The following is an 11,973-nucleotide window of genomic DNA, read 5'->3' on the forward strand; positions in this document are numbered from 1 at the left end:
GTTTTCACGTTTTGGGAAGGAGGGAGCTTCCTTGTTGTGTAAAAGAACCACCTTTGTGCACCATTTTCGTGTGCAGAGAGAGACAGAACCTTGGAGTGACCTTTTGAGCTCCAAGAGCACCTCTTGTTGGCTGATTGAGCTTTGGTAAGCCTTGTCACCTTTGGTCTTTAGTCTTTGAACTTAAAAGTGAAAGCTTGATGCATGTTAAGGCTTAAAGATAATAACTTGTTGTTGGGTAATGTTGAACACACCTAGAAATGCATGTTTAGGTGCTTTAAATCGTTAAAAACCCAACCTTGAAAGGATATCTTCACGAAATGCATTTTCTGCATTCTGTCGTGAAATATCCGGATATGTGCCCGATGAATATCCGGATATGTGATATCCGAATATGGGTTTTGAGTATCCGGATAATAGATATCCAGATATGGGATTCTGGATATCCGGATATGTCCAGTGAGATATCCGGATATGGTCCCGAGGAATATCCGGATATTCTGGGATTTCGAAGAACAGTAGCTGTGCTGTGAGGACAGTAGGCTATTGGGGGGTTTGTGGTCCCTAGATTGATGAAGTTGAACTTCTGTAATTAATGAACTAAGTCAGAATTAAGTGACTAAGGACTTATGGCTTGGTATGGAGCCTTAAGACGTAAAACGTAAGGAAAGGCGTTGTCTTTAAGTTATATGCTTGTGTTGCATTATTATTGATATAGTATTGGTCCATAACAGATTGTGAATCTGCTGTGTTTGGACTTTGAGCTGTGGACTCTTGGCTTTTGGAGTTAGCTTGCAAGGTAAGCTTTCGTGTCCTCGGTTTAGCTATGTTGTGGTTCCACCATGTTCCATGGGGATATGGTTTATGCATGCTGTGTACATGCTTTTGGATATTTGATATGTTGATTGAACTTTACATGTAATGGCTTTTAATATGCATGTGTTGTTTCATCTTGACGGGAAGCCTGAGTATGTAGCGCCATACAAGACGGTGTACCGGGGTGAATGCAAGTGGTACTTGCACGGTGTGTAGGTGATAGACGTATACCTGCACTGTCTCTGGCCAGTAGATTAGTATTGACACACATGACATGATTATCTGCTGCATTGCATTGTTTTAGAAATGATAAATGATAAACTGTTTTTGAACTTATATTGCACATGTAAGTGAGCTTGGGGTGGAAGATCCTTGAGGACTCACTGACTTACTGAGATTTCTAGATTAGAGATCTTACCCCACGTTTGGGGAATGCTTATTTCAGGATCAGGTAGTATGGGTACTGATGCCTCAGGCGACAGGAGGCCGGAGCTTAGCTGATTATGTTTTACTGCTTTATGTTAGCATGACTGGATTTGGATGCTGTTTATGTTTTTCCGCTATTTATGATATGTTGTTGTTGAGACTGATGTTGGGCATGTTGCCTTATTTGAGTGAGCATGGGGATTGTCCATGACACTTTATGTTAGTGCTTTTGGATTTGGAGTTGTTTAAACTATTAGATGGTACGGTCTACGTTGTTGTAGTTCCGTGACTAGAGCCACACTTTTATTATCTATGTTATGAGGTATTTCAGTTAGCTGTTTTATTGCAATTACATACAGGCGATGTTTTATTAATTGATTATTAAGCAAGTTGGTAATGTTAATGGCATCATAATTGAAAAGAAAAAGTAATTCCACATTTTAATTAAGCGCAGCTTAATACGATATTATGATAACATTACCGGATATATACGGGGTGTTACAAGTTATATTCAAACTTTTGAATTTCTCTAGAACTTTAGCTATGTAGTAAGCCTGTGATAAGGCCAACCCTACAGATGTTCTATGGATTTTAACACCTAGGATAACGTCTGTTATCCTCATATCTTTCATATCAAACTTACTTTTAAGTAATTCTTTAGTAGCTTTAATCATTTGATTATTACTACCCATGATCAACATGTCGTCTACATAAAGACAGACAATGACAAATCATTTTTCAGTATTTCGAACATAGACACATTTGTCACATTCATTAATTCGAAAACCATTTGATAACATAACTTTGTCAAATTTCTCATGACATTGTTTTGGAGCTTGCTTTAACCCGTAAATGGATTTTATTAAGTGACAAACTTTTCGTTCTTGTCCTGGAACAACAAAACCTTCAGGTTGTTCTAAATATATCTCTTCTTCTAGGTAAGAAGGCGGTCTTGACATTCATTTGATGTACTTCTAATCCATTCAATGCAGCTACCGCGATCAACATCCTAATGGATGTGATCCTTGTAACTGGTGAATAAGTATCGAAATAATCGAGACCTTCACGTTGCCTGTAGCCTTTTACCACAAGCCTAGCTTTATATTTATGAATAATGTCATTCTCTTTCATTTTTCTTTTGAACACCCACTTACTTCCTAAAGGCTTATTGCCAGGAGGAAGATTTATCAATTCCCAAGTGTGGTTGGACAAGATAGACTCTATCTCACTATTGATAGCCTCTTCCCAGAATGGTCCTTCCGGGGACGTTATAGCTTCCTTAGACGTTCGAGGCTCATTTTCTAATAAATATGTCATAAAATCATGTCCAAAGGATGTGGCGGTCGTTTGCCTCTTGCTACGTCTAGGTTCATCTTCTACATCCTCTACAGGATCAGTATCAGTTGTAGCATCCTGAGGTATCACAACCTGATCATCATTATTACCAATTGATTCATATATTTTCAAGGTAAGTAACTTCCCTTGACTCAATAACTGTATTAACATGTATATCTGAAACATCAGATTTATGAACTAGAAACCGATAAACGCTATTATTAAGTGCATAACCAATGAATACACAATCCACGATTTTAGGTCCGATTTTCAACCTTTTAGGTTTAGGAATCGCAACCTTAGCCAAGCACCCCCACACTCTAAAGTATTTCAGGGATGGCTTCTTTCATTTCCATATGTCATATGGTATGTTATTTGTCTTTTTGTGAGGCATTCTATTAATAATGTAGTTAGCCGTCAAAATGGCTTCCCCCCACAAATTCTGTGGTAAACCGGACGTAATTAACATAGCATTCATCATTTCTTTCAATGTCCGATTTTTTCTTTTTGCAATCCCATTTGACTGCGGTGAATAAGGAGCTGTTGTCTGGTGTATAATACCAGACTCTATACAAAATTCCTCGAAGGGATATTCTCCCCCACGATCGCTCCTTACCATTTTAATTTTCTTGTTGAGTTGATTCTCAACTTCACTTTTATATTGCTTAAAAGCAACAATAGCTTCATCTTTACTATTAAGTAAGTACACATAACAATATCTACTGCAGTCATCAATAAATGTAATAAAGTATTTCTTATTACCCCTAGATGGTGTAGATTTCATGTCACATATATCAGTATGTGTTAAATCTAACAACTCGGTTGATCTTTCAACTGATTTAAAAGGTAATTTCGAAAATTTTGATTCAATACATACTTGGCACTTGTTATTTAAACATTCAAATTTAAGTAATAAATCTAAATGAATTAAACTCTTAATTGACCTTAAATTAACATGTCCTAATCTATTATGCCATAAATTAGAAGACTCAAGCAAGTAAACAGAAGTAGTAGTATTATTAATAATATTGGAATTGTTTACAGTCATCACATTCAGTTTGAAAAGGCCCTCACTAAGGTAGCCCTTTCCTACATACACAGCATTCTTAGTAAGTACAAACTTATCAGAAACAAATACAAGTTTAAAGTCATTCTTGCTTAACATAGATCCAGAAACTAAGTTCTTGCGAATATCAGGCACATGGAGCACATCATTCAGTGCCACTATCTTGCCAGATGTCATCTTCAAAGCCACTTTACCCACACCTTCAACTTTTGAAGTAGATGAGTTACCCATATAAAGTTTCTCATCATTATCTGTGGGAGTATAGGAGGAGAACATCCACTTGTTTGAACAAACATGTCTGGTGGCACTAGTGTCCACCCACCATTCCTTAGAGTCTCCCATAAGATTGCACTCCATCACCACTGCTGCCAGATTCAGTTCTTCAACCTGATCAGCAATGTCAACCATATTGGCTTGAGTGCTCTTCTTTTTCTTATTGAACTTTTGTGGCTTCCTCTGATCTTTCTTTTGTTCCTTCTTACAATCCTTTGCATGGTGGACAGGATTCCCACAATTGTAACAGTTGCCTTTGAACTTTTTTCCCTTTCCTTGCTTAGCATTTCCATCTTCAGAATATTTCCTCTTCTTTGACTTTGATCCCTCTTCAACTACATTAGCCTTAGAGATCATAGGATTGTTGCCATTCCTCTTGTCAGACATCTTATTGTCTTATTTTATTCTCAATCTCGTAACTAGATCTTCAAGTGACAATTCCTTGCGCTTATGCTTCAGATAATTCTTGAAGTCTCTCCAAGAATTTGGTAATTTTTCTATGAAAGCAACAACTTGGAAAGACTCACTAAGAGACATTCCTTCTGCATGAATTTCATGCACTATCACTTGAAGTTCCTCTACTTGACTCACAACAGATTTGGAGTCTTGCACCTTGAAGTTCAAGAATCTGCGAACTATGAATTTCTTCAAGGCAGCATCTCAGTTTTATACTTCTTGTCCAGACTATCCCAAAGTTCCTTACTAGTCTTCGGGGTACAGTACACATTGTACAATGTGTTGTCCAGAGCATTGAGAATATAGTTCCTGCAAAGGAAGTCAGAGTGCTTAAAAGCATCAATGGTAGCAACCTTTTCCTTGTCAGATTCTTCTCCCTCGTTCAGTTTAGGAGCATCTTCCTTGAGGAAACGGTCCAGACTCAGAGTTGTCAAATAGAACAACATCTTTTGTTACCAGCGTTTGAAATTTGTTCCATTCAATTTTTCAGGCTTATCAGCATGCATTGGAACAGAGGCAGTAAGATTGGCAGCGTTTGCACTTACACTAGCCATTTCTGTTACACAAACAGAATCCAAAATTAATCACACAGTAAATAAAAACAGAAACAATATATAAAATAAAACAGAATATACTGATCACAGGTTCAAAACACCAAGATTGTCTTAAGATTGTTATTGAAGACAGTAGGTGATATTATATATCACTAATAGATTTGAACCATGTATAAAGCAGAGGAGGTAGATGATCAGAATTATCACTGCGCAATTATAAAATTAAAGAGCAGACTTACTTGATATGTATAAAACAGACAAAATCAGAAGAATAAAAAAAATGCAGTACCAGAGGAGTAAAATCCGAGCCCACAGAAAGTGTCTCCTTAAGACAATTTTCCTCCTCACAGATGCCAAAGGTTGATGGACACTTGTCTCCCAGGATAGAACGGATTTCGTCTCAAGAATGGTGGCACTACCAATCAATAGCCCAAATGAACACAACAATTGCCAGAGGAAAGTACACCGGAGGATGAACAAAAGTATGCAAACCGTAAGAGAAGAAAAATTCCGACAGAGTTTCAGTGCAGAAAAATCGGATTAAATTTCTGAAGGCGTTAGTGTCTATTTATAGACACTGACCGGTCGCGATGAACAGTCGCCGGCGGCCAACCGCCGTGTCTGACGGCGGCGAACGGTCGCGACCAGTGACCGTTCCGACGAACAGGTACAACCAGTGACCGGTTCGGCAAGCAAACACAACCGGTGACCGGTTCGCGAAAGGGAAGAACTGGTTCAGTTAAAAATTGCTCAAAAAATCGGCGGGTAGAAACGTTTGGGTTTGAAATTTTGGAGGGAAGCAACGAATACATTGTTGGACAAAATATTAAAAAATAAAATAATAATAAAAATTTTATTACCCACATACGAACCGAACCGATCCGAGCCGGCCGGACGACGGCAGGGAAGAACTGGTTCGGTTTAAAATTTCTCAAAAAACTGGCGGGTATAAATGTTTGGGTTCGAAATTTTGGAGGGAACCAATGGATACATTTTTGGACAAAATATTAAAAAATAAAATAATCAAAAATTATTTTTACTACACACATACGAACCGAACCGATCCGAGCCGGCGGCGCGCGTGGTGGCCCACAGCCCACCTAGCTCCTCCCCCTCCACAAAATGTGTAGTCACCCAAAGGGCCAATCTAGGAGAGTGAGGTTGGAGCTTATAAACTCTCACACTTCCTACTATTTATCCAATGTGGGACTTGTTAATACCCACACACCTCTTCATCTTCCCTTTGCTCTTTTCTTTATTAACCCACTTCTTATTCATAACCAATGGATTATTTATCATAAATTCCAACACTTTTTTGTTTTTCTTTTTCCCTCTCTACTTTTCTTCTCTTATTTATTTATTTTCTGTCTTCTAGTTCAGAATCGGTTCTAGTTCGGAAAGTAATTTATTTATTTATTTACTGTCTTCTAGTTCAAAACTATTTGTTTACCCTACCCAATATGTGCTGGTGGTTCTATGGCTTCCACGAAGTTAATGTAATGAGAAAATGTTTGGCATATTTGGGGGAATAACTAAGGGGACGGTTGGTAGAGGAGAAATGTTTTTTGTGTATGGGAATCACGATTCTCAGGAATATGCTGGGAAAATAAATTTTCTGAGAATATGACCAAAAAGCCGTTTGGTAGGCCAAAATATTACCAAGAATATTGGTTCATGTTTGATTTTATATGTTTGGTTGATAATTAAATATTACTGGGAGGGTGGTTAAATGGTAATTATACAAAACTAACCCTTTAATTTGTCGGCATTGTTCCCATTGTAACTTCACAAACATTGACCAACAAAAATTCACACTTCATTCCTAAGAATTCATCTTCTTCCGAGATCGTAGGTTGCAAAAACCCAAAATCTCAATACAGGTTGCGATCAACCAGTGGCGGACCCACTTGCGGGCAAATGCCCGCAACTTCAGTCATAAAATTTTTTACTTCAGGTTTTCTTTTCTTTTTCTTCTTTGTTGGTGTTTATTTGTCTCTTGGTTCAATATATATATTAAGAGTACATACCTTTTTAAGTCCCTAACAAAAAAACATGATCCCTATTTTAGTCTCTTACAAAAATAAATTAGTCTACAGGTCTCTAAAATTTTTAAAGTGGATCAATTTAGTTAAAATCGTGGTCGCTAATAAATTCAAAAAAGACCTACATTAATCCCTCAAAAAGACCAAAATGGGTCCACTTTAAATTTCATATGGATCAGGTGACTAATTTTTTTTTATAATAGATTAAAGTGTGAGCCGAATTTTTTGTTAGGGATCAAAAATGATATTTATTCTTATATTAGTTAGTAACGTAGTAACGTACGAAGATGATTAAAATAGCGTAGCAACGCAAATTGATTAGAGAGAAAACTGCAAATTGATTAGAGAGAAAACTTATTATTTCTTCCATGTCACGTACTCATTCCCATGCTCTCTTTATCATTTGTTTTCTTTTTCATTTTTTATAAAAAGATAGGATTGATTGCAAAAAAAAATTCGGGAGCTGCCCCCGAACCCCGCCATTAAATGTGCAGACATAACAAAATTTTTTTGGACTCAACAACTGGTCTTTTCTCTTGCACGTGGTTTTAAGTGCTCTAAGCCAGATATTCTAAGAATCGTCCATGTATGTGAAGCAACATTGACCAAGCAATTGGTTGAATTTGAGAAGACAGAGTCTTCTAGCTTGACAACTGAGGAATTGAATATGATGGCAAAAGAACACGAAAGAAAAGCAACACTAATTCCAAATGATGAAGTCAAAGAATGTACTTCAAATGATCAACTGTGCGAGCACAAGGATAGTGGAGTGCCCTATTTTGCTTTTAGATTATGTGAAACATGCTATAAGGATTTTGATAAACTCTCTGGAGGACTTGGTGGTGGTTTGGATCCTCCTGCATTCCAGCAAGCTGAGATGGAAAGAATGAAAATCTCAACTTTTTGGGAAAAATCGTAACCAATTTTCTCGTTTTGACCCATCCTCCTGCATTCAACGAGTACTATACTATGTGACGCTTGAGAAGGTCATCGTCGGCGGCAAGAGAGTGAAGATTCCATTCAAGTTCCTGAAGCTAGATTCTTATGGCAATTGTTTGGTACGGATAAGGACGAAGAGGGCAGGGATATTTTTGTCAGAAAATTTTCAAATTTTTTTTCCACCGGCTGAGAATCCAAATATACCACCCATCCGGGTATTTTTTTATGGAAATTTGCTTCACAAATTGAAATTCAGGAATCTGATTTTTTCAAAAAAAAATTAAAATCTTTGTATCAAACATGAAAAATATAAGAATGGCAAGGTCATTTTCTTAGGAAAATAAAACTTGTTCACGTGCCAAACGCCCTCTTATCCAATCAGAATGAAGGGTTCTGCTCTTTTGTTCTTTTAATTTTAATCATTTAACTAAGAGATGTGGTGCGCATTGCATGCTAAGTACTAAAACTTTGGCGGCATTAATCTCCATCAAATAATAATTCAATTTTCATTTCCAAATGCTCCATTTATAAATACCAGCATCCCTTCCTTCCCACGGACTCATTCAAACAACACACAACACACTTACTAAGTCTCTTTCGTTATTAATTTCTTCATCAACAATCCCCACTTTATCATATCATGGTTTTGGTTTCATCACTTACCCCTCTCATGTTTACAGTGCGGAGGCGCCAACCGAAGCTAGTTGTTCCTGCTATACTCACTCCACATGAAGTTAAATTACTATTCGACATAGATGATCAACAAGGCCTCCGTTTCCTAACTCCAGTCATACATATATATCGTTACGAACCATCTATGGGAAGGAAAGACCCGTTTGAAGGTCATAAGAATTTAGAAAGGCACTGTCACAAACACTTGTGTACGTTCTACTACCCATATACGGGGTAGGCTTACGGAGGGGCTTGGCCGCAAATTGATGGTGGATTGTTTGATCCGGTGCTATAGAAGGCAGCGACAGTGGCATCGAGCAACGGCACATCAATCAGTTGGCTCAAATCTCTGAGCTTCTCGACGACCATGGTGGGGAGCAACGGCGGACCTACATGTTTGCAGATGTCGCAATTGCAGACATTAATTTTTGGTGGCGACCCGTTCTTGGTGGTGGCGACCAACATCCATATCGTGTTATTGGTGGTGGCGACCAACATCCATATCGGAAGACATCGATGCAAAACAAGTATATCTCTCACATGAATTCACAATTCATTTAGTAATATATAAATCAATTTTTTAAAATAAAATAGTAATATATTATTAAATAATAACTTAAACTTTTCTATGCTTAAAAAATTAAACTTACTTTGAATATAATCGTTCTATTGTAATAGTTTATTTGACTCTTAATTACTATTTTTTTTTTACGTTAAGTTGAATTTTTTTTTCTTGTTTAATTTTTTTTGTTTTTAATGCATTTAAAATTTTTATTAAAAAAAAATTCGAGATGCAGTCCCCGAACCCACTACTAAGTATGCACACACAAATACAATTTTCTGGGTCCGTTAATGATAAGAAGTGAGTGAGTGAGTGAGTGATAAACCCTAGAATCTATAGGCTCACCAACTAAAGGGAGCAAATTTCGCTACATCTGATGTACCTACTCCTTTACTAAAAAGAGTAATTTTTTTAACTTTTAACCTTTACTTCTTTTTATTTCTCTTTACATCTAAAATTTTTTCCTCAATTAGTAAATGGATGTACCGAGTTCGGTATATCCGTTGTATTTAAATTTTTTTCCAATAGAACAGATATTCTGGGAGAGAGATTTAAGGGAGAGAAAGAAAAAGAGAGAAGAAGGGAGGGAGGGAGAGGAAGTTTGGACTTTGTATGCTATATATACATACAAAGACAGAATAACAACTTGAATTTGAAGCAGACTTAGAACTTTGGTGTATTAATTAATAAATATTTTTTAGTTTTACTTTTTGTCACCCGATTTCTTGTAGAGGTGTGCGAGCGTGTGCCTAATTGTTGATGTGATTTGATGCTCTTGTTTGTTTGTATGTGAGTCAGTCTTTGTTGGTAAATAAAAATCAAAAAGAAATGAAAATAAAAGAAACATTGGAAAATAAGAGATTAAACATCTTCAAAAATATATTTTAGCTTAAAATATATATTAATGATAATCTTGGTATAGTAGATGCTATCATGCATACAATTATAGTCAATTTGATGGAATTGTTTGATATTAAAGGGGAAGGGTCTTTATGACAATCAATAATTTGTCACCGTCTATATAATTTATGTTTAAGAGTTGGGAGAGACATTGCCAAACCTCTCTCGAGCATGGGAACTTGCTGACATATCAACTTCCCACTCTTCAGTGGCAAAGTTTCCTTTGATAGTGACCAATTTGAAAGCGTTTGGTATATCTGCTGGAAAAAGGTTCCAATCAATAGGACAACTTCCATTTCCAGATTCTGACTGTTCCTTAAATCAAACCATAGTAACCTGCCTAAATGACTGGCATTTGGAGGGTCGGGTATTTACTCTTGCACTCGATAAATTCTTCTTCAATGAGGCTTTGATGGGAAAACTAAAAGATCTCTGTTGCGTAAAATCGGCAAGTGCACCGATTGTACCAATTAATAAAAGAGTGAGTAAGAGTATCATCCCACGAGGATTGAGGCACCTAAGTTGTTATAACTATTCCTCTCTTGTTGGATAAATCAAAATAGGTTGAGAACAATTGTGGTTTATAAAATAAACTAAAACAATTAAAGAAAAAATGTAAATGATTCCAAAAGTGCTTTCAGAATGGGAGAACAAAAGATTAAAGATGGAGAAAATATTTGAGAAAATATTGCGGTAAAGAGAAACAAACACATTTCCGATCCCCACCTTGCAACTTGGATTACGTTTACATTTATCTACTCAATTGATCGAACGATTCATCATCTTTTAAATGATTAGGTAAGCCCTGATCCCTTAGTGACTTTAACCTTATTAACTCTATTAGAATCCTAATCCCTTAGAAATCCCCTTTCGAGTTAACCCTTAGAATCAATGAATCTTTAACGTTCGCGGTTCATGTAGCCTATTCCTAGTGCGTACATGAACAATTATCTTATTCTTTGTCAGGAATTAGAATTCCAACATCCCTATTGAAAACCCTAACCCTCGCAATCCTACTAGATTGATCAGTTCCAATAGAATTATAGAAAGAAGAACAAGAAAAGATAAATTCAATTAAAATAGATAAACATAAATTTCAACCAAGGTACAAGGGGTTCACATCAAGGGTTGTGACCCTTACCACAATGATAAAACTAGCTAGACATATTCATGTCTGACAAAATAACAATAAAAGAAATAGACATTTAGAACCTAAAAGAGAAAAGGAAGATGAAGATCTTCCGTCTTGATCGATCGAATCCTTGAAGCTCCAAGAAGCTCCACTTTCTTTGTTGTTTTTCTCTTCTTGATTGTCCAAAAAGGTTTTTCTCCCTTTGTTTCTGATCCTTTTATTAGGTTTTAGGAAAACCTAGTCCCACTTGCCCTCCAATTGGGCCCTTTTTAGCGTAATTCACATTAATTTGGAATAAAATTTATATCGCCCACGCACCGTGCGCCAAGTCTGGCGCACCGTGCATGAGAAAACAGTGCTGAATCTGTCAACAGCGCACCGTGCTCCAAATCCAGAGCACCGTGCGCCAACTCCGCGCACCGTGCGCCAACTCCAGAGTGTCGTGCGCCAGTTCCGCGCACCGTGCGCAACTCCAGAGTGTCGTGCGCCAGCAGGAAACTTGACTTCTCCGTTTTTTCTCCCTTTTGTGGCGTTTCCTGCTATTAAAATTCATAACTTGAGTGAGAGCATGATTGAGAAGGAATAATCAATATTTCTTACATTTAATGACTATTTTCACACATTTATGATTAATTCCTTGCTTCTTTTAAGTTAGAAAGCATCATATGCTAGACTCACATCAAACAATTTCCAGATTTAGATGTTGTTGTCCTCAGCAATAAACAAAATTTAAGCATGGGAAGCAAGGTTCAATTAATCAAGCACAACATTGCACAGACAATCATAAAGATTACTATACTAAG

Source organism: Gastrolobium bilobum, unplaced genomic scaffold (assembly GCF_033153095.1).
Source record: "Gastrolobium bilobum isolate Gb01-03AN ecotype WA unplaced genomic scaffold, APGP_CSIRO_Gbil_v1 utg4431, whole genome shotgun sequence".
NCBI classification, from domain to species: domain Eukaryota; kingdom Viridiplantae; phylum Streptophyta; class Magnoliopsida; order Fabales; family Fabaceae; genus Gastrolobium; species Gastrolobium bilobum.